Source organism: Pleurodeles waltl, chromosome 2_2, assembly GCF_031143425.1.
Source record: "Pleurodeles waltl isolate 20211129_DDA chromosome 2_2, aPleWal1.hap1.20221129, whole genome shotgun sequence".
Classification (NCBI taxonomy): domain Eukaryota; kingdom Metazoa; phylum Chordata; class Amphibia; order Caudata; family Salamandridae; genus Pleurodeles; species Pleurodeles waltl.
In genome coordinates, this window is record NC_090439.1 from 1,038,918,261 (window position 1) to 1,038,939,849 (window position 21,589).

Genomic DNA, 21,589 nt, shown 5'->3' on the forward strand with positions numbered 1-21,589 from the left:
TAAAAAAATGCCCCAGCCCCTGACCCACCACAATCCCTTAATCTCCCCCCACTCCCGCCCCTACCCCAACCCCCCTGATTCCTTACAACAACAAAAAAAACTCAAAACCCCCCACCCTTGCCCTTTAAAAACTATAGGATGCCCCCCGCCCAGTCCCGCACCCACCACCTAAACCCTAATCTACCCCCCCCCCCCCCCAGCATCACTCACCTCACTATGTCACTCCCACCACTGGCCCCAACCCCTCCACCCTGATTCCTTAAAAAATACCCAACCCCCCCTCCCCCCCACCCACCATAATCCCTTAATCCACTCTCTCCCATCCCTGCCCCATTCACCTCAACGCATCACTCCCGCACTAGCCCAACGACCCCCCCCCCCCCCACCCCACCACCACAATTCATTTAAAAAACTAAAAAAACGCCCCTTAAATAAAAAAAATAAAAAAAGCCCTACCTCAGACCCCCACCCACCCCAATCCCTTAATCCACCTCCACCCCTGCCCCCACTTACCTCACTGCATCCTGTCCCAGACAAAGCATGGCTGTTTCTGTGCCTTAACCACACATATGCGTAGTTCAGCACATGCCTGTTCAAGGCACAGAAACAGCCATGCGTTGTTTAGGCAAGAGTGGTTACGCTTGCGTGGAAAACGTCTGTGCTCTTTACAACACGCGGTTGAGGACGGTCACCCCCCCCCCCTCCCAAAAAAAACTATTTTCTTGCAAGTGAAACAATCACGCTAAATGTTAATTTAAATTAGGCATTAGACAAATTAGTTAATTTTGTACAGTAAAAATGCTTAACAATATATTCGAAAATAACATTTTACTGTAGATAGCCTACCTTCACTGAAACATCAGTACACTGAGAATCCAATTTTAACTTTCTGCTTGCCCGTTGTCTGATGTAATGATTAAAGACAGCATGTGACGAAGCCTGAGTGACACTCCAGGGCAGACCCCTTCCTCCCCAACCACCCCATTAAAAAAAAGATACTTAGGTCTGTCCAACAGTGCTCACAGATGCTTTCAAAGCATAAGCTAACAAGTGTCGTGCACACACTACAGTACTGTCTACGGGCAGTGTACTGCTAAGCACTAAAAATAACATAAGCAGTGGAATGGCAATGAATGTTAAAACAAGAAGGGGGAAGCTAGTAGCTGAAGTTGCAATACAGGAACCAGCAAATGGCAATAAATGGTGTTGCCCATATTGGGAACAGAGGTGGCATAGAAGGGGGAAGATAGGAGAGTGCTGATTTTGCATGTTCATTTCACTTCCTTACCAGATGCGATTGTTGCAGTTCCCTTCACTAAATGATTTCTGTAGACTGTCGATCCTGTGGGCCATTATACAAAAGAACATCACTAATTTGGATCTTAAGTAATACAATTTAACAACAAATAAAAATATCTTTCTGGTGACTTATTTGGGGGGGGGGGGGGGGGGGGGTGTTTGAGGGTCTACCCAAATGATCACGTATTGGATACAATTCTGGATATATAGTTTGACAAGCTCCGTTAAGAAACAAAATCAAAGTAAAATTTCAAAGGCCCATTATTAGCATCTTTAACATGAAGAGTATATAAACATTCTGTATTCTTAGGCATGAATGTATCATCCATAGCGTCCCGTCAAACTACCCGGAGCAAACAGGAAAATACCTCCTCCACTACAGGACTCAACATTTGCTATTGAGCCACAACAGCTGTTAGACAAAGCCATCTGCCATACATTTAGCAATTGTTCCTTTCCATCAGTATTCATTATTTCAGTCTACAGTTGAGGTATCTTTAAACAGGATTTCTCAAACTTTAATTAGGAGTTTAAAATTCATCAGACAGTATTTTTTTCCCAATCCTTTACATTCAAAAACATTTTGAAGATGTACAGCTCCTCAGGCAAACTATGCTTTTACTGATTCCATATTATGAACGCTTGTTTAAGTTTCATCATCAGAGAAAGACTTCCCAGAAGCTGATCATGTTAAGCCGGTGGCAGCAAACATCGGACTGAAAGCTACATAATTTACAGCTTCCAGTCGGGGATGTTTACAACGACAAGCAACCAAAAAGTGTTCTATGGATAGCAATTCTGTAGTGTTGCTATAGGTGCTGCAAGCAGGCAGAAGGTAAGCACTGGCACCCACCTATGAAATGAGAAGACAAAAACAGTACGTTAAAAGTCATTTTATTTGTCCTTCACTGATTTAAGAGACTATTCTGAAACAGATACACAACACTCAACGAACAAGGGATGAGCTAACATCATGAACAAGCTATAGCATTAACAATAAGAATATGAACTACAAGGTGTGAATGGCAACAGGAAACGGAGAGAAAACTTGAGCCAGCAGTCAGAACAAGTAGCCAGTGGGGTAGGCAGAAAGATGGCGGTAGACTCAGAATCACAAACAGTGAACAATAGTATGCTGCAAGTATAGAAAGGAGGTGTAACAAATTACTTACCTGTAACTCGAGCCCAGAGCACTGTGCTGTACAAAAGAGCTCAAGTGTCCAACCTATTATGGTGGACTCCATGGCAAAAGGAAGGTAAAATTTGAGTACCCCTTTAGTAGTTTAAAAAAAAAAAAAAAAGAGGCGAGCTGAATTCCTAATGTGCATCATCATACTGGAAAAAAATATTCTACCAACAACCAGTGGTCTTCGCATCCCACAGTGACTTGCAGCTGCGATTAACAGCAGCCATAGATTGGTATTTATCAAGCTGAAAGGATTGCAAGGACTGTACCGATTGCGACTTGGCACCTGTAATCACAGAGTGGAATCTATGGTTGTTAATAAATAACTTATAACCTCATTCACCTCACCTGCAAAAGAGAACCTCACTGGAGGCGAGCACTTGCCCGCGATACTTACACACAGGTATGCTGCTAGAGAGAGATAAAGAGAGAGAGAGATAAAGAGAGAGAGAGAGATAAAGAGAGAGAGAGAGATAAAGAGAGAGAGAGAGATAAAGAGAGAGAGAGAGATAAAGAGAGAGAGAGAGATAAAGAGAGAGAGCGAGAGAGCGTGCGCGCAAACGCTGTAACTGGCAAAAGTACATTTTACTGCTAGACCTATAAACTTTCACAATAACCTTGATAACCCTACAGACTATGGAAGTAATGTGGTAACTGCTATTCATATGTACTTCTGCCTAATCTACGGCAAGTACTGTATCTTTGCCAAAGTTGCCCTAACATGGAGCATTTCTCTGAAAGAAAAGGTGGGAACTGAAATCTATTTCAGAAGACTTTGGAGTGTGTATTACTGCGTTTCACTGCATGAATAAATATTTTTTTTTAACCTATAAGATAACCACGTGGGGTCACACTGGGTCTGTTGGTTCTCTTTTGCGTTCTGAGCCATTACCCTCCACACTACTCCATGAGAATTTTGACTGCTTGACTTAACTACTGCAGAAATAGTACTTGACCCCTTGCAAAATCACAGGAGGACAGATTCCAGGACACCAGTGGCAGATTACCTCAAACACAAAGGTTGGGGCCCAGTAGTCTCTGTATGCCTGCCACCATGCTCACACAAGAGCTAGTGTAAAGAACTCCAACTCTCCAATAGTAAAGTAATGCCATACAAGTAATTTAATCAGGATACAAATGAAAACCACCTTCTTCCTTCGGTCGTCCCAGCCAGCATGCCCCACATCACCAGAACCCACCCTACATTCTTAGCCACTCACACTCCATTACAACGTTCGGTATTACCTAGTTATAACAGCTAGCTTTGAGAACTGGAGAAAAACTTAAAGTTACAGTTCCAAATGCCTCAAACAAAACAACGTCAGCCTGAGTGCCACTGAAATGTGCAGGTGAAAATGTAGATTCAAGGTTGGTTGGAGCAGACCTTTGCACCACTCCTTAGCTGGGCAGTAGAGAAGACTATGCTGGACCAAGGGAAGTAGTATTGTGGTATCAGATTCTTTCAGCCCCTTGGTACAAGTTTTCCCGAGACACAGCCTAAGTGTGCCCACACATTTACAGTCTATGTTATCCCCTGAGAAAACCTACCCATTCACCAATTTCAAGTCCGGAATGTATTTTATTTGTTGTTCAATCATTCCGGGATGACATCTTGGTTTATGCATCAACCAAGGGAGAAGAGTTTTGTTTAAAGTATTACTTGAAGATATTCATTGGTATAAAGGAGTATCCTGATTTGGCAATGAGCATGCTTTGTTGACGAAGCAACTGATGAACCTAGTAAGAAAAAAAATAAAGAAACATCTGTTTGGGCAAACTGGGAAAGATTTTGAAAAAGTCAAGCATTTCTGGTTAAGGTTCCGGCTTTGCAGTGTGTGAAGTTGAGTAAAAACGTGAGTGCTGGTGGGGATATGTTGTTTGTGAGTGGGTGACTGGGCAGAAAGATAAAGTAACATTTCTAGCATTTTCGTCATCCATGTTGTAAGAACAGGAGAAACCGCGCTAGAGAAGGGTATTAGAGTGTTCATGAGGAGTTGATAAATTAAAGACCTACTTCTGGTGTTCTTAATTTATTCTTCAAAAATAATAAGCCATTGATTAATTAACTGCAGTAGAATGCCACACGAAAGGCTGCTTCAAAAATTATTAGAGTAGTATTGAAAGAAAAGGATAACAAGTTTGAAGTTCGATGCAGGTCAGGTGGTAACAATGTGAGACAGTTTCAGCTTATTTCAGAAAACCGTGGATTCAAGGAAGAGATGAAAGTAGAGTAAGGATGACAGTCTATAGTTTGGAGTCTAAGGAATGGTAGGAGATCTGCCAGGATGAGGATATTTTAAGGGCTGTTTGGCTGCATATTTAAACATATCAAAGAGGAGATGTTTTGGCCAGGCGCTTTAATAATGGATTGTGGAGGGTGGTGTGTTATTGAGGATAGATAAGTTTCTGCCGCCATGAGGTTTGAGAGGTCAGTTAATTTATTTAGCTTATCAAGGGCAGCAAGGTAGTATGTCTACAAAGCAAATGCTAAGGGCACATTTGTGATGGACAGGAATGAACAGTAAAGGTAAAACCAAGTTAATGATTGCTTTCCATCCAACACTGGAAAGTTCGTAACGCTGTCACTCCAAATGCATTCCATGCTTGATGGATCACTGGAGAATGCAGCTATTGACGCTGCTTGGCCTATAGTGGTTTACCAGAGCATTTGAGATATTTAATTATTGTGGTTAACTATTTCTCTAATTGGGTCCATTATGCTTTTCTGACAACAGCCAAAGCAGAGGTGCAATTTTGGCAGATTTTAAAATGTTGGCAGTTGTGCCAAACATTGTGGTGTCGAATAATGGAACATAATTTGTATCCAAGCACAAATATTTTTTTTTTTCTACCTGTGGTATTTCTAATTTTACCATGTATTTGTAAAGCTTCGTCCAGTAGGATGGTTGAGACCGAACTGAGTACCACTGAGTGATGGGCATTCAGACAGCGGTTACTAATGGTATAATGGTAAGGATGTGGTGTTCTTTGTTATAGACAAAAAGTGGAGTCATTAGCCTACTACTGAAGGAATATCGTTTAGCCTGTTGAGTAGCGCAGAAGTCAACCTTAAGTTGGCATGAAAATGGATTTTTGAAGTCAATAGCGCTCGGCATAAATGAGGCAAAGGCGTGGAATCCTGGGCAGGAGAAAGAAGTATTTGCATCAGATAAGTTGAATTCATGTTGGTAATTCACAAATGGTCACAGTAGGAACAAAAAAAACAAAAAAAAACACCACACAATACTGAGAGGTAAAAGTACATTTTTGTGTTGAAGCACCAGAGGTGGTGGTAATGTGGACTTGGAGTACTCTGTTGCTGAAGGATGATAGGGCAACCGTATACTGGGAAAGTTAATGAAAGTCAGTTTAAGCTGCTGTTTGATGCAGGCAGGAATTACAGAAATCTTAAATCAGTCATTGGTGAATTCACAGAGGTTTCTGGTAGGTATGCCTCGGACAGAGTACCCAAGGTGGTTAATATTGCATGCGTGGAGTCCATCCAGCCTGTCTGGAAGAGCAAAACAGCAGTGGGCAAAGCATTCCAATAAGACAGCCTCTAGGAGAGGCCACGTGACAGGATCAACCCTCTTCCTCCACAAAGATACTCTAGAAGAGCGAGGTCTCAGACAAAGCATAGGTGCGGGGGGGGGAGTGAGCGAGAGGGGGCAGTTAATGTGGTACAATTTGGAGTAGGTGGAGGGCAATGGATTATAAGACTCCAACCAGGAACCTCCCAATCCCTTGGAAAAGGATATTGCTTTGATACAGTGCAATGATAACTTCATTATAACTGGCATCTAAGCCAAAAAAACAAACAAAAAAAAAAAAACATTTAAAACACAATATGAATGTGTGATTCTAGACTAGCAATGGGCCACCATAGCACGACCCAGCACACTCTCGAGAAGCATGGCAGTTCCAAACACTGCAGTCAGCTGACACTAGGATAGTAACAGCGACAATCAGAGTATCATGGCTATACCTTACTCTACCAGCAGTGTAACACTGTCACAAGCATAGCAAGGCAAGGACGGCTGACTATCACTGGGATTCAAGACTGTACAACAGTAATCAACCTAAGGCTTTCTTTGTTGGCCTCAGATGGTCATGAACATCAAGATGGTGACAGTCAGAACACACTTCCAACACGGAGTTCTTACTCCAACAGTCTAACCCATTACATGATTATGTAGTATTGAATTGTTAGCAATGTTTCAAACAACCAAACGGGTGGCGTCCTGTGACAGCTGAAAATGAATTACAATTTTTTTTCAAAATGATCTTGGTCTGTATATACTATGTTAACAACATCCGGTCAGGATGGGCAGAATGGTTAATTCATTAACATTTTACAGATGTAAAAGTGTTTACTTGCCAAGAGTGGCTATAGATCTCCATAGAATCACTACATAGAACATAATTCCCATAGTCCAATATTCGCTTTATTCAATTCTAATATTTTTAAAAGGAACCGAAACAGCAGCTAACAGGCTAACAAAACGAGTGAGAACAATAACGGAAACAATGCTAAATAACAATTTCTTGCTTGGAGCTGTATAAGCGAAGAGTCTGTAATAGATCACTGTGAGGCGGGCTTGTGCTGGTATGCCAGGCAGTGCCTACCCCTCAACCCCACCCCCTGTGACTGGCTCCACCAAGAAATTCCAGGATGATGATCACCTGTGAAAGCACCTGTGCCCCAGGAGTGGTACATAACCTGAAAATACATTGAGCAGAATTTCCAAGCAACCCCAACTGGCGTGTTACTCTCTGCTGCCGAAGTACAACAATCCAGAAACATGTTTCCAAAGATGCACGGCACTAGCTACGCCACCAACTACAAACACTTCAACATTTTTGAGTAAACTAGAGTGACTTATGCACACTAACGACAAACAGAGAATTGCTATTCCCTGTGCACCATGAACTGAAGTGAAAGCAGTATATATTTTGAACGACTACCTACTCTGCTTCGTTACTCGTCCTATAGAGGGTCAGGGATGCAAAGAATATTACATTTGAGTTTACAGCTTTTTTATAAGACATTAACCTTCAAATTAACATTTGTAATTGTGACTTCAATTTTTAAAAATGTGTATTATTCAACAAACACAATCTTCATAGTTATGCTGAAGCTGTGAGGGGCGGAGCTGCAGTAACGAGACCAACTACAGCTCGAAGTCGGTGATGCAAGTAGAGCTGCAGTAGCTCTGGGCACAGGCGAACACCCGAGATGCTGCTTCTCTGGCACCACAAGCTTCAGCTGCTCCTGCAGACACCAAAACTCTCCAGCCGCATTGCTTATGGGATAGACAACAGATCCTCAGAGGGCTGGTGAGTGATGGGAAACAGTGGCGGTTGGGGAGAACTCTACTCCCAGTCCTTGCTTCTTCCAGTAGATTTACATGTAAACAGCAAAATCCTGTCACTCACTGACTAGCAAACTATTTACCCAACAGTGTCTACTTAGCTGAGGTAAAAAAAATAAAAAAAATAATCGACACTGAAAAAGCAAGGGCTATGGATAAACTATTGCATACCATTCTAGGTATGCAATCCTGGGGGGGGGGGGGGGGGGGGGAATATAATATGTGAAACACCCTTTCAGTCATCAATACTTGACCTTGGCTTGCCTAAAACCCCTCACTAAGTACGCTGAAATTGGAGTACAAAAATGCAGTATGCTGTGACCTCACAAGCAAAATGGAGGAAAAGAAAATATTTAAAATGGAGTTCTCAAAATACTTCATGAATCCCAGACCAGCTAAAGCACTTCCTAAAGCAGGTGGGAGGAAGAATTAAGAGCACAAGAACGTGTATGTATGTATGTAAGCGCGAGACAAAATTACATATAGAAAGTGGTGATGATAGACTTCAAAGCAGTATAGGAAAATCTTTACTTAGCAAGTATTTTGACTACATTTTAGCTCTCGCCTGTGACACTGCATGCACTGGTACCGCATGCAGTTTCACTTGCAAGAGATATTGTATACAAGGGGCTTATGGACTGCCCACTGCTTACCATTTGAAGGCTTCACTTTCAGTCTTATATTCTCTTTTCTAAATGGCCAGGGCATCCTGGCTTCACTCACTATTCTTCAGGATGGAGCACGGACCAACTACTGATTGATTCAGCTTTATTGCTGTTCTTCTGCTGACTGAACTGTGATTGAGGTACTACTTTTATTTTTTGATTTTTCCCGGTTATCCTTGTTGCAGCCACATCTCCTTTGAAAAAGAGGTTTATTCCAACAACACATGTTATCTGATTTTATTATGACAACAGATGTTATCTGCTTCCAAAATGTATTTTCGCTAAGACATGGACGCAACTACTTTCTATATGACATTGCACTTTTTGCCAAATGTTTTTTCTTTTTTTTTCTTTTCCAAGGTTGGGGAAAATAACTGATTTGCTCACAATCACAGGGGAGTTATGCCGAGGCCCAGCAAGCGTTGGCAGAGGCAATAGTTTGTACCTTTAAGTCTATTGGCTTCGTCATTGCCTTTTGTTAATGCTGCACAGCGTAGGCATTGCCAACTTTGGCAATGGTTCGTAGCCATGCTGCATAGCAGTGTGCCAGTGTGCACAATGGCTAAAATTAGTGTTAAAAAAAAAAAAACAAAAAAAAAAAGAGACTAGGATTCATCCTGCGCTACGGCACTTTAACCAAAAAAAAAAAAAAAAAAAATGCCTGTTAGCCAAGGCTACGTCACAACAATTTTTAAAATTAGCTTTAGCCACACTAAAAATCATCTGCACGGCTACAAAACATTCTAAAGCCAACAGCTCTCATAGGCGGAACCTATTTGCTTTGCCAATGCTTGTTGACATATTTGAAACCATGCAGGAACAGGCACTGGCAAAGCTTGTAGCCTGGTGTTTGCCATCATCCTTCTGGTTTGGTTACTTCTTGTTTTCTCATAGTTTTTGTAAAACTTAATTGTTGAGGGACCTACCAGGTCCAATACATACAAATTGCATGGTCATCGTCGTCTCCAACACTGAAGTGAACAATATTGTATGTGGGTGTGCTCCTTGTGAAAGGGTAGAATGTCGTCACTTATGAAGTTAGCCGATGGCTGTAGTTGGCGACATACTGCCCCATGCTGTACGGTGTAGTGACCAGAGGAAAAATGTGGATGATACAATAAATCAATCAATGAAAAGGGCTGACTGAAAGCTACTAAAAGTAAGCAGTTATATTACCTATTTCATCATACATAAGGCTTACTGATTCGAAGCACCTAAGCGTTTGGCTAAAGCGAACTTCTACGCCCAGTGCCTCTCATACACCTCACTACAAACAAGCCATGAACCTTTGATCAAGGCCTATTCTGATCCACAAGTATTCAAGTTCCAAAGAGAACATATCCTCAACACATGCACGAACTAAGCATTCCACCCATGTGAAGTGCCTGGAGACAGATCCTTTCACTTGACCGTTTTACTGCAAGGCTGAAACTTCAAAGACAGAAGATGGGGAACACTACCAAGATGGGGAACACTACACATGAATCACACATCATACATTCTTGAATAGGCTGCTGAAATACAGTGCTCCAAATTTGCCATAAGGATACATTTGCCACTTCAAAAAGCTTCATAAGTAAAATGATTTACTAAATAATTTCCTCTGCTGCACAAATTGTAGTAAACATCTAATAGTTGGCCAGGCAGCATGAAAAACCAGCAATTAGAACACATTTTATGTTTTAATGGATAACTAGAAGGAATAACAAGTTCATAAAAGCAAGAACACCCACTAGAAATCACAAACTGGGACCACTTAAATAGAACTACAAACGTACGACAATACCCAACAACCCAGATGGGCCACAGGACAAGCCTAGAAAGAAGACTGTCTGTTCACATATGTAGCCAATCAACGAACAATGTGTGTAATGAAAAAAATAAGTTATAATAAAAAAAAAAAAAAAAAAAAAAAAAAAAAAAAAAATCTTCTCAATGGCTCCTCACCACATTTCCATCCTTAATTATAAATTATGGGCAATAAAGTTTACAGGCCAGTCACAACTACTTGCCCAACCTTTCTCCTCATCTTATCTTCGTTCTACATTTCTCCAAACACCCCCATTTTCACTGTGTACTCACATCTACACCACTTCATTCACCTCCGTGCCAGATACCTGGTACTGCTTTCTCCTTAAATAGTTCAAGTTACACCTTATACTTATCTCACCTCCCAAACTTTCTCATCATCCTTTGTTCATCTTCTGCCACCTCCAGGTGCTCAACTCAATCTGTGCCCTGCCTCCTATACAAAAAATAAAAACAACAACACAAGCCCATTTTCCACCTACTCCTAAGCTATTCCTGCACATCACAGTATCACTCTCTCTGCCTCCAACACCGGCACACACACACACACACACACACTCTCTGCCTCCAACACCGGCACACACACACACACACACACACACACTCTCTGCCTCCAACACCGGCACACACACACACACACACACACACACACACACACACACACACACACACACACACACACACACACACACACACACTCTCTGCCTCCAACACCGGCACACACACACACACACACACACACACACACACACACACTCTCTGCCTCCAACACCGGCACACACACACACACACACACACACACACACACACTCTCTGCCTCCAACACCGGCACACACACACACACACACACACACACACACACACTCTCTGCCTCCAACACCGGCACACACACACACACACACACTCTCTGCCTCCAACACCGCCACACACTCTCTGCCTCCAACACCGCCACACACTCTCTGCCTCCAACACCGCCACACACTCTCTGCCTCCAACACCGCCACACACTCTCTGCCTCCAACACCGCCACACACTCTCTGCCTCCAACACCGCCACACACTCTCTGCCTCCAACACCGCCACACACTCTCTGCCTCCAACACCGCCACACACTCTCTGCCTCCAACACCGCCACACACTCTCTGCCTCCAACACCGCCACACACTCTCTGCCTCCAACACCGCCACACACTCTCTGCCTCCAACACCGCCACACACTCTCTGCCTCCAACACCGCCACACACTCTCTGCCTCCAACACCGGCACTGTAGGAAATGTGCTCTTTCTGTATGGTTATTGGTATATTTGCCTTTTCTTGCTGAACCCTACATTTGAGGGCTGTATAAGCTGGTGCACTTTATCTCACCTAACCAGTACTAAAGTTCCCTTTCTCCTCCTTTCCCATTGATGAAATTGGCATACCCCTAATTGCCGTACTTAACTTACCTAAAAGTACCTAGTATACAGTATAAAGTGTTCCCAGAGCCTGTAAGTTACATGCCACTAGCTGACTTCAGTACCCACTGTTCCATCCACTACATTGATAGTGCAATCGCGACTGTAGCCTTACCATTGGCAGCTTGTCTGTGTAATGTCTGCAAATATAAAAACTGTCAAATTAATCCTTTTTGATAGGCCTTACCCTTCCTTTAATATTAATATGTCACTTCTACACAGGCCTTACTGTCCATAAGTCAGGGTGCACATTATTTAAAAGCAGAACATGTGAACTTTTAAATGCTCAACATGCTCTTGTAGTGGAAAAGCTGCAAAATCTATTTTCACTGTTGCAAGGCTGGCTGTTCCATAGGAAAAACACAGGGTTACAATATTTTTTAATAATGCTCATTTCATTTAGGAAACAGCTAGAAATCTGATCCAAAGACTAATAGTTATTCAAAATCGAAATGTAATGGCAAAAATGTAATGTTTGATAATTATTAAGGAAAAAAACACTTGGAACGTTACCATGTACCTGCCTAAAGCCTTTAGAAACACATTTATATGAGTTCCAACTGTCACCTGGCAGTTGACCATCCCCATTGATGAGGCAAGAAAACTTCTCCCAAAGCAGGACAAAGGTTTGGATGTGGGGAGGTGTTTCTGTTCCTCTGGCATAATAACCGTTTGGGGGTTACCCTGTCACATGCACATGTTAGCTCACACCTAGACAGAGTACTTCTTTACTCCACCGGCCATGCAGGCTCCAATCAAGGGGTGGGGGTGCAGCTGCCCCAGAAAGAGTTCAGAGTGGCCACAGAACATGTGTTGATCATTTCCCCAGCAACACCTCTGGTGTCGGCACAAAGGCTCTGCCTTAGGTGAGAAGAAGAAATCTATCTTGGATTTAGGCACTGTGGGATTGTCTGCCATAGGGCAGACAGAAAATGCTGCAAAATGGGTAGTGAAACCCCTAGGAATTTTACCTCATTGGGTAGGGAGGAACCAGAAGTCAACCCCCATCCAGAGGCTTTTGCGAGGCATATTTGTGGAACCCATAGAACCGCCCTACTGAGTCTGTGGAAGATCAGAAAAGGACTAAATCAGCTACCTGAGAAGAGATAAGAAGACTGGACTTGCTCTCCCTCTTGCACCCAGGACAAAGAAGAGGTCTTCAAGGGTCATAAGGGTGACCTCCTGTTCAAGCTACAGGGACACAATAAGCTACAAGAGGTCTTTCCTGCGAATGCCCAAAGGACCAGTTCCAGCTGGACCTTACCTACACCCCCCCCCCCATGCTAGCCTCTGCTATAGCGAGTCTTGATCCACAATTGAAGTCCCCAAAGCCCTGGGACACATGGCTTTGTAAAGGGGTACCCTTCTTAACATTCCTGGAAACCCTGGGACTCAAATAGTTTGGCTCCAAAGTCCTCTGGAAGATTGGGACCAACCTGCCAAGCGGATCCCACAAAGAAGTGTTGCATCCTTAGGCTGCTCCAACTCTGACCTCTTCTGCAGCAGCAAATCCAATTACGCCAGAGCTTGTGGAGAAGGTATCCTTCCTCACAGTGCCCTGTTTGGCTATTTCCTGCAGCTTCCTCCACTGGAAGAATCTAAGCTCCAAAAAAGTGACTAAGTCCGAACGTAGAAATCTTCACCGGGTGAGGCGCCAAAAGTATCCAGCCAGCAAGAGACCTCTGGGTGTGAAGTAAAAATTTCACGAGCTCTGAGCTTTCCCAGCAAAAGTCATGCGCTTAATCGAGACACCATCCAGAGGCTAACACCATTGAGACAGTCTCAGCCATAGCCTGCTACCTTGCCCGACTAAGGATATTTGACTTTCATTCCAGAAACTAAATCAGAGGGTAAAACATCCGATTGGGTCGAACCTGGTGTCTGTATCAGACTTTGGATTCCCCTCTTGGATTTCTGTCATTTTATCTATCAAAATATTCATTAATTTTTCTAAATTGGTTTGAGATTTTTCTTTTGTTGTGTTTATTAGTTGTGGTACTATATAAGTACTTTACACTTTGCATCTAAGTTAAGCCTGTCTGTTCTGTGCCATAGCTACTAGGGGTTTGAGCACCCCGACAAGGACTGTACTTACTGCTTAAGGTGGTTCACTGCCCTCCCCAATTTCTTCCAATCACCTTCTTTATCCTGTGCACCTGTGGCTCAATATTCACCTCCTCACCAAGGTCAGACTGACACATAGGGCAATTAGGCAATGCCCAAAGGGCTAGTCAGATAGATCAGTGGGTGGATAATTTTTTTTTTTAGTTTCTTAACCCATTTACTGGTGAATTTTCTGATATTCCAACAAAAATTGCCTATAGCAAGCTCAGATCGAAGCAGTCTTCCATACCTTGCAAAACACTTACAAAGCAGGTCTTTTTGCTGCCTCAATTCATAAACATGGCGGCTTTTTTAGCTATGTAATTCAATACAGGGTTGGGAAGGCACTTCTATTTTGGTGCCAAGGCCTAATTTCTGTCAAGTATGGCCTTGGCACTAACCAACTCCCTCCACTATACAACACTTCACTTGATCCCCCCCCACCTCCCATGCAACAAACTCCCATCTACCCAGGGAGTACCGTTAGCCCCTTTTTCCAGGTTCACCCTACCACAACAAAACCACTTGACCATTCTATAAGAACCACCAAGTACCCATCCTTTTTAGGTCTCCTAATTTTCTCAGGTGGTCTCCCCACCCACCCACACCACTACTACTACTAGTACTACAATTTCCCGTAACAACTGAGCCCCTCAACAACTGCTTTATATTTAGCCCAAAATGCTCTCCTCTTCCCAACTATGCTCCCCAAACGATCACCTTCTCCCTTACCAACTCAAATTCAGCTTTCTTCTGTAGTTATTTCCCCCACTATCAATCCCTTTCACTTTCTGCCATACCATAGTTACTGCCCTCTCTTAATTCAGCCATCACTCCTCTTTGCAACCTGTTCCACAGTCCCCATAAATCATGGGCCTATCCTCCTGTGGACCCCAGTCACCTGTTAATTACACAAAACACGACTCATCCCTGTGTCCCTCCCAACCAGTTTTTATTGGCTCTTTTCTAATTCCTCTCCCATGTGCATAAACCTTAGCCAAGTACCACTCCCATCACTACTGCTAATAAACTCCTACTTGTCCATTTCTATTAAAACTTCACCACCCACCTCCTCACCCCTAACTTTATTCTGGCTGAGATAATACTGGTGCAAACCTCTACCTCGTACTGTCCAACATCACAAACTCCCCAATACCAACATCTCTCCTACCTCTTCTTGTAATGTTCACTTCCCTATATCACTCTACCTGCTGCTTCACTGAATCACCTCTGGCCTATTCGCCAGTCTTCCCTAAAAACAAACCCTTCCAAAAAAGAAAGCAATTAATAAGGGTCTAAGGACTAGTAACCTCATATTATTAGTAACCGTCAAATATTATTACTAACTGTCAAACTTGGCTGAATTAGTTCTGCACCCACACAAGGCCAGACACCAACTGGATCCTATTTTTTCGAACATTAAGAACCTTATTACTGACCCTACTCACCCCTGCTACCCTGGTCCGACCACTTTGCAGTGCCTTTCTCTATTCAGACTTGCTCACTGCCCTCCGTGGCTGCGCTATATCCAGAAATTGGTCCAAACTAGATCTCTCCTCTCTTAAATCTTGACTTTGGAACAACTCAAACATAGTGAATTCTGTCAAATTAGACCAACCAATGGTTAGTGACTGGACCTGGGACTACCTGAATGCAAATGTACAAAGCTGCGCTAAAAGACTATTGCACACTGTAGAGCTGCCCCAGCAACATTATACTCTGGAAAAAATCACCACCGCTCAGAAATGTTCCAAAACACTTTTTAAAGCAGTCAAAGAACTATCAGACCCCACTAAAGTAACTCCCTCCCCTTTGCTATCACAGTCACAATGTGAGGCTCTAGCACACTTTTTGTTTAAAAAAAGGTGACAGATATTCAACACTCAACTGCTCTGACGAGCGAACCCCCGATGGATGGTAACCTCCCTAGTACCAACTCATGGATGGATTATCCAACCTGCCAACCAAATAATGTCTGCACTACGCAAGCTACTCAAATAATGAATTAATTTGCCCCTATGGACACCCCTCCTTTTCAGACCCCCATTACATTCTATAAAGTATGGCTCTCCTCGAGACCGTCTCCCTCGGGCCAAACTAAGCTCACTGGGGCTAGACTTAATACCACTACTGACAGGTCTCCTTAACTGGTCCTTACAAGAGAGATGCATTCCTCAGGCATGGAAGCACACCATGGTTCTGCCCCTCTTAAAAATGCCCAATCTGGATTCCTCTCAATTGATCCAACTTTAGTTTGATCTCGATAAGTCCCGTTTTTGCCAATATCTTGAAGTAACATGTTAACAGGGCTCAAAATAATCCACTTGACCACTGGTAATATGCTTGACACTGAACAGGTGTTCTGTTCAGTTGAAAAGTGGAGGAACAATAAAAGATGCCTATAAATCTTTTTCTTATGTCACATTTGCTCTGTGTTCACAGACAGAGGTCAAAAGTCAGTTTTTCTTACAATTGTGCCAGGACTTCATAAGGTAAACTGTGTGACCTGCTGCTTAGAATGTAAAGCAAAAGGATATTGGGGTCAGGTTTTTCCTAACACACATCATTTAAATGACTAAGTTAACAGTGCAAACATTTCAAAATATATTTCAGTAGTTGTGAAAGCCCTTTTTTTAATATCTGTGTGATGACAAAAATATTTTAATAGGATGAAAACAAATCAGAATACTTTACATGTTGATGTGCAAAGGGTGTGTTTTCTGAAACCCAATTTTCAGACTGTTAATACACTATTTTTTTATCAGTAAAACTGCAAGTTAGTGGAGAGGTTTTAGGACATTTCTTGGTAAGTTACTGTGTGCAGATGACAATATGTTACCACATAATGGTTTAGTAATATTTTTATTAAAATTGAGTGTTTAAACAAACTGAGAAATACTCCCGCCCTGATGGCAATCATGTTAGTAAATTAAAAGAACTCCTAGGTTATGTGGGCTAGACCTCATGGGTATTTGAGCTAGATTCTTGCGATGCATTCAGCAAACTTAAGTCTACTTAATCAAACAAAAGAGGGTTTTTTTGTACGCAGAAATGCGGAGCTCACATATTTGAAGGTGCAATCATATGTGAGAATTAAGAAAAAGGAGACTGTAGACTATTTGCCAAGGATCACACAATTTGAGACCCGTTTACAGGTCAAGTACATTCCAGTTAGGTCGAGTAGATTATTTAAGTTATTCGACCTGCAGGTCTAGTAACATTTTAAAGAGTTTTCTAGCCCTGGTTAATGCACAATTTGCTGCCTTTGTGGATTCCCAAAACTTTCTGCATTCCTCAGTCATAGTGGGGCGCAGTACCGAATCCGAGTCAATGAACATCTGAGATGGCTTCTGGACAATGGTGGAGTGGCTGTGCTGATCCTACTTGACCTCAGCACAGGCTTCGATACTGTGTCACATGCCACTCTATTGGAAAGACTGGAGAACCTGGGTCTCCAAGGGGCAGCTTCATTTTGGATGACCTCTTTATTTTTTAGATCACACCTTCCAGGCCTTTTCTGCCAGCTCTAAGTCAACGACATATGCTCTTACTTTTGAAGTCCCCCCGGGATCAGCCTTAAGCCCAATGTTATTAAAGATCTATGTTCTAAAACTGTTACCTTAACCTATTTTCTTATGTAGAAGATAATCAAATCATCTTGTGCCGTCAGCTCAGGGACACAATTCTAATGCCCTAAACTCCTTCCTGAGTAAAATCACCACCTGAATGAACATCAACTCATTAAAATGTAATGGCGAGAAGACTGAGGCGATGGTGAGAACCCCCTGCTTTGGGGCCCCCCAGTATTGGCCTGAGACCTTGGGCACTCTCGGAGAACCAGTCTCCAAAGTAAAGAACTTAGGTTCTTGGCTGGATGTCAATCTGTCAATGAAACCCTAAGTCGCTAACGTAGTTTCGACCTGCTTCACAGTCCTGAAATGGCTGAAAAACAATTATCTGGATGCTCCCTTTTTCAGCCCAGAGGACGGTCATTCAGGCCTGGATTTTATCAAGTCTGGATTACAGAAACATCCTCTATTTTGGGCCAGGCAAGGCCTCCATTATATGTCTGCAAGTAAATCAGAACACGGCTGACAGGCTTCTATATCATCTTTCTAAACATGCCTCCGTGTAGTGTCTTCTTCGCAAACTTCAATAGCTTACGGTGGACAAATGGATGCAGTTTAAAGCGTTGTGCTACATGTTTAAAGCTAGATCGAGTATGGGCCAATGTACCTACAAGAACTCAAAACTAGTGGTACCATACCAGCCTGCTCGCTCCATTGGATCGAGCAACCTGTATCGTTCCCAGAGTCAAACTGGCTCGCATAGGCGGTTGCTCCTTCTCAAACTTGGGCCTAAGCTGTAGAACACCTAACCCAAGTTCCTGACTATCTGCTCCTCATCAACCACCTTCTGCAATAATCTGAAAACCTGGATCTCCTCTAAATCTGCTAGCCACTATCTATTTGCCAAAGAGCTGGAAATTCATGTTTTTGGTAGATATGCAGTATACAAGATCCAATAATATTAATGTCTCCATTTTAGAAAATGTTAGGATTAAAATCCCTGCGCAGCGTCAGCCGTTGAGCTCAAAATTGACTGCAATTCAACAATGAAGTGACATTTAGATGTACAAAATCACCAAACTACAGATCAAAACCATTAAAATATGCTAGTGATCCTTGTCAAAGATTATTATTTTTTTTTTAACTAGGAAGTAATTTGCAATAATACAAGATGCTGCAGCAATCACTGCAATTTAGTCTGTCGGATTTTCACACTGATTTAGTGGATGATGTGCGAAAGACCACAGAGGAAATTTGAAATACCATCTGAACATTATTCAACTTTTGTAAGTTTTTAATATTTATGCACCATCAATGTGGAAGGAATAGCTTACTTTTTCTGTAAATATAGAACTACTCCGGCATTTCACCGATTCGAATTTTTAAAAAGTGTAAAAAAAAAAAAAATATATATGCAACCTTGCACCACCGTGGAGTGACTGCAAGTGGTATGTAACCTCGAAAGACAACTTACAAAACGTAAAAGGTCGAAAATTGTCAGGCTGACGGAGCAACGTTCTTTAGCAAAGAGCACAAGAGGCAAAACAAAACCATAAGTGAAGCAGAGGAGGAGCTAGAGAGTGCTTCATACAAATACACTCGATTCATAGTTTAAGCAGCAAACAAAATGAACGCTTCAAATAATGGTAGCATTTTGCAGTAACGTGACCTGTTAAAAGCGGAATATTTCTTTACCTTTTCTGTAGTTCACTTGGCAAAACGAAATGGAAAAATCCATATCCACTGTCGATCAGCTTAAGAGCGGAAAATCATTTTCAGAGCCAACAGTCTTTCCCCTGCTGCAGAGAAAAAGAACATGCACTTGAGAGCGCGAATGAACGGGGCACAACGAACCACAAAAACAAGGTGAACACTGTCAGCGAGGTGGACTTGGACCAAATGAGTAAATTATTATTATGCTCCTGGGTAATGTACGACTTTGTGTTTAATAGGTTAACTCAACCTTGCAACGAGTCATCTCAGCTACTCATCATTGCGGCTACATAGCAAGTTCAGACTTGAAGTCACACATACAGTTTGCTTTGTTACATTGGACATGAAATCAAATACAGAAATGCGGAACATCCTTGGGGTTCCAGTCAGAGATCCAGAAGCAAGATTCAAAAACGTACTGTTGACGTGCAAGAAAGATGGGTAAACTGGTGTCCCAAAAACAGATTTAGAAAGAAATGCACACATCAAGTTTTTTTATATGAGAGTCTACGGATTTATGTTTTGCCAAGGCATTGACAGGGTACCATCAAGTGAACAAACGGTAATGAGGGTAATTACAAGTCAATATGTTAGCAACCGAGCCATGGCCATATTTTAATAATAAAGTAAAACCAGCTACTGCACTTTGTAGTGTTAAACATCACTGTAGCAGGTTCGAGGCCACTGCCATGCATTATATACATATCCAGCTGTAAGCATGTACACTAAACAGAAAAGCAGGATTATTGCTCGGCAGATTTGCTGGTTATCTGCCAGTACAGTTTTAACTGTTTCAGTACATCAGTCCATTAATCATCCTGCGAGAGGTGGAAACACCACAACTGTGACATTCATTTTAATAATAAGCCCCTTTTCCGTGAATTTCCATAAATCTTGATTTTCATAACTTATTAAAAACAATTTTTGTCAAAACAAACCGACCAAAGACTTGTTTTGCGACCGCAGTCACTTCTTCATGGCTGAAGTAATACATGTTGTTAACAGAAATAACTAGATATTGTTTCGAATTCAAGAGTATTCCTCCACAAGATAAGGTTACCCAAAATAATAAAATGTATTATTGTAGGTATAAATTAAAAAAATTGAAAATTTCTCTAACAGAATTTCAGTTGATTACACAGTCTCACTGCCACTAATATATATATATATATATATATATACACATATACATATATATATACACACACACACACACACACACACACACACACACACACATTCCCCCCTCAACAGTCACAGCAGACGCTCACTCAAGATTGCAGTGCAGGAACAGATTTACTGCATCCCAAACATGACGCATGTCACCCGACATGCTGGCTTGATCACATAATTTCCACCATATTGCAATCTCTTTTTTTAAACCATTAAAAAAACAAGATAATAGACAGACAAAACACTCTTCCTACCCACCTCTTAGTGGCGGCCATCTTTAAATGTACAAATACTCCTGTCCTCGAGTGGACATTGTTGGGTATGAAGGAATAGCAAGATGGTAAATAAAGTGAGACAACCTGGTTGAGAATGGATTATCAATTCCTCACCTGCAGTACTGCATATGTCATATGTACTTCAGTGCCCATGCCAACTGAGATACATAGGGAACACAACAATGATGGCCAAAAAGAGGGTAATGGAATACATGAGGGCCATCACCAATGTAGACTTCCATTATTCAGTAGCTAGACATTTCAATGAGATACATGGTGGAAACAGTGCGCTTAAAATCCAAGAGGAGGTAATAGGACTCTACGATTAAGGCAACAGGAATCTAGATACATCTTGGAATTCAAGAATAAGATCACAATGGGTGTCAATTCTGATGAAGAATTGGGAATACACCTGTATGAGGAATAACAGAGCGGTTACTTTCTCTGTTCATTAGCCCTTAGTACGGTGTCTAGGCTATCCTGATAACAATAGGACGATGTCTGTTTTTATACATACAAAAGTACGGAAAGTATGTTTTTTTCTTTTTTAATGCACTGGGGTCTGGGATGGATTCACGGACACATGTTTTATTGTTTCTAGGTATAAGGAAAGGCCCACAAGTATATATGGGATTCACATGGAGGATGGACCCTATCTTTCCCACACTTCACTTCTATTAGTACTTTACTTTGCAGTGTCAGATAAGTTTTTACTTTTCTGTTTCTCCCTACGTGGTTTCATTCCCCCTCCCCTCTGCAGTCTTTTTGCACTATGCGGGTATTCTTTTGCTCATGGTGTTGAGGAGAAGATATACATATGTACAGGCTTGTGATACGATTTTCTCATCTTAATATGTTACAGATATACCTTTTTGGAGGATATTCCCCCCCCACCCCCCAACAGCATTTATACCCCTCACTTGCTTGTGATGCACCACGCTATTCCTGGAGAGGTACATAGATGCAATGTTA

The 21,589-nt window shown here is 42.1% G+C and overlaps 1 long non-coding RNA gene and 1 other non-coding gene across 2 annotated transcripts in view; both read right to left on the reverse strand.

Moving 5' to 3' along the window:
* Positions 1 to 1,493: 1,493 nt before the first annotated feature.
* Positions 1,494 to 21,589, reverse strand: part of LOC138274527 (uncharacterized) — a 44,992-nt gene continuing 24,896 nt past the window's right edge. Inside the window, exons 2-3 of the long non-coding RNA XR_011200385.1 lie at positions 19,152 to 19,255; positions 1,494 to 2,152 (exon numbers count right to left, since the gene is read on the reverse strand). This is a non-coding gene — a long non-coding RNA (uncharacterized lncRNA). The remainder of the gene's footprint in view (positions 2,153 to 19,151; positions 19,256 to 21,589) is intronic.
* Positions 6,336 to 6,537, reverse strand: LOC138283111 (small nucleolar RNA SNORA74). The gene has a single exon (XR_011201075.1). It is a non-coding gene; the product is annotated as a small nucleolar RNA SNORA74 (small nucleolar RNA).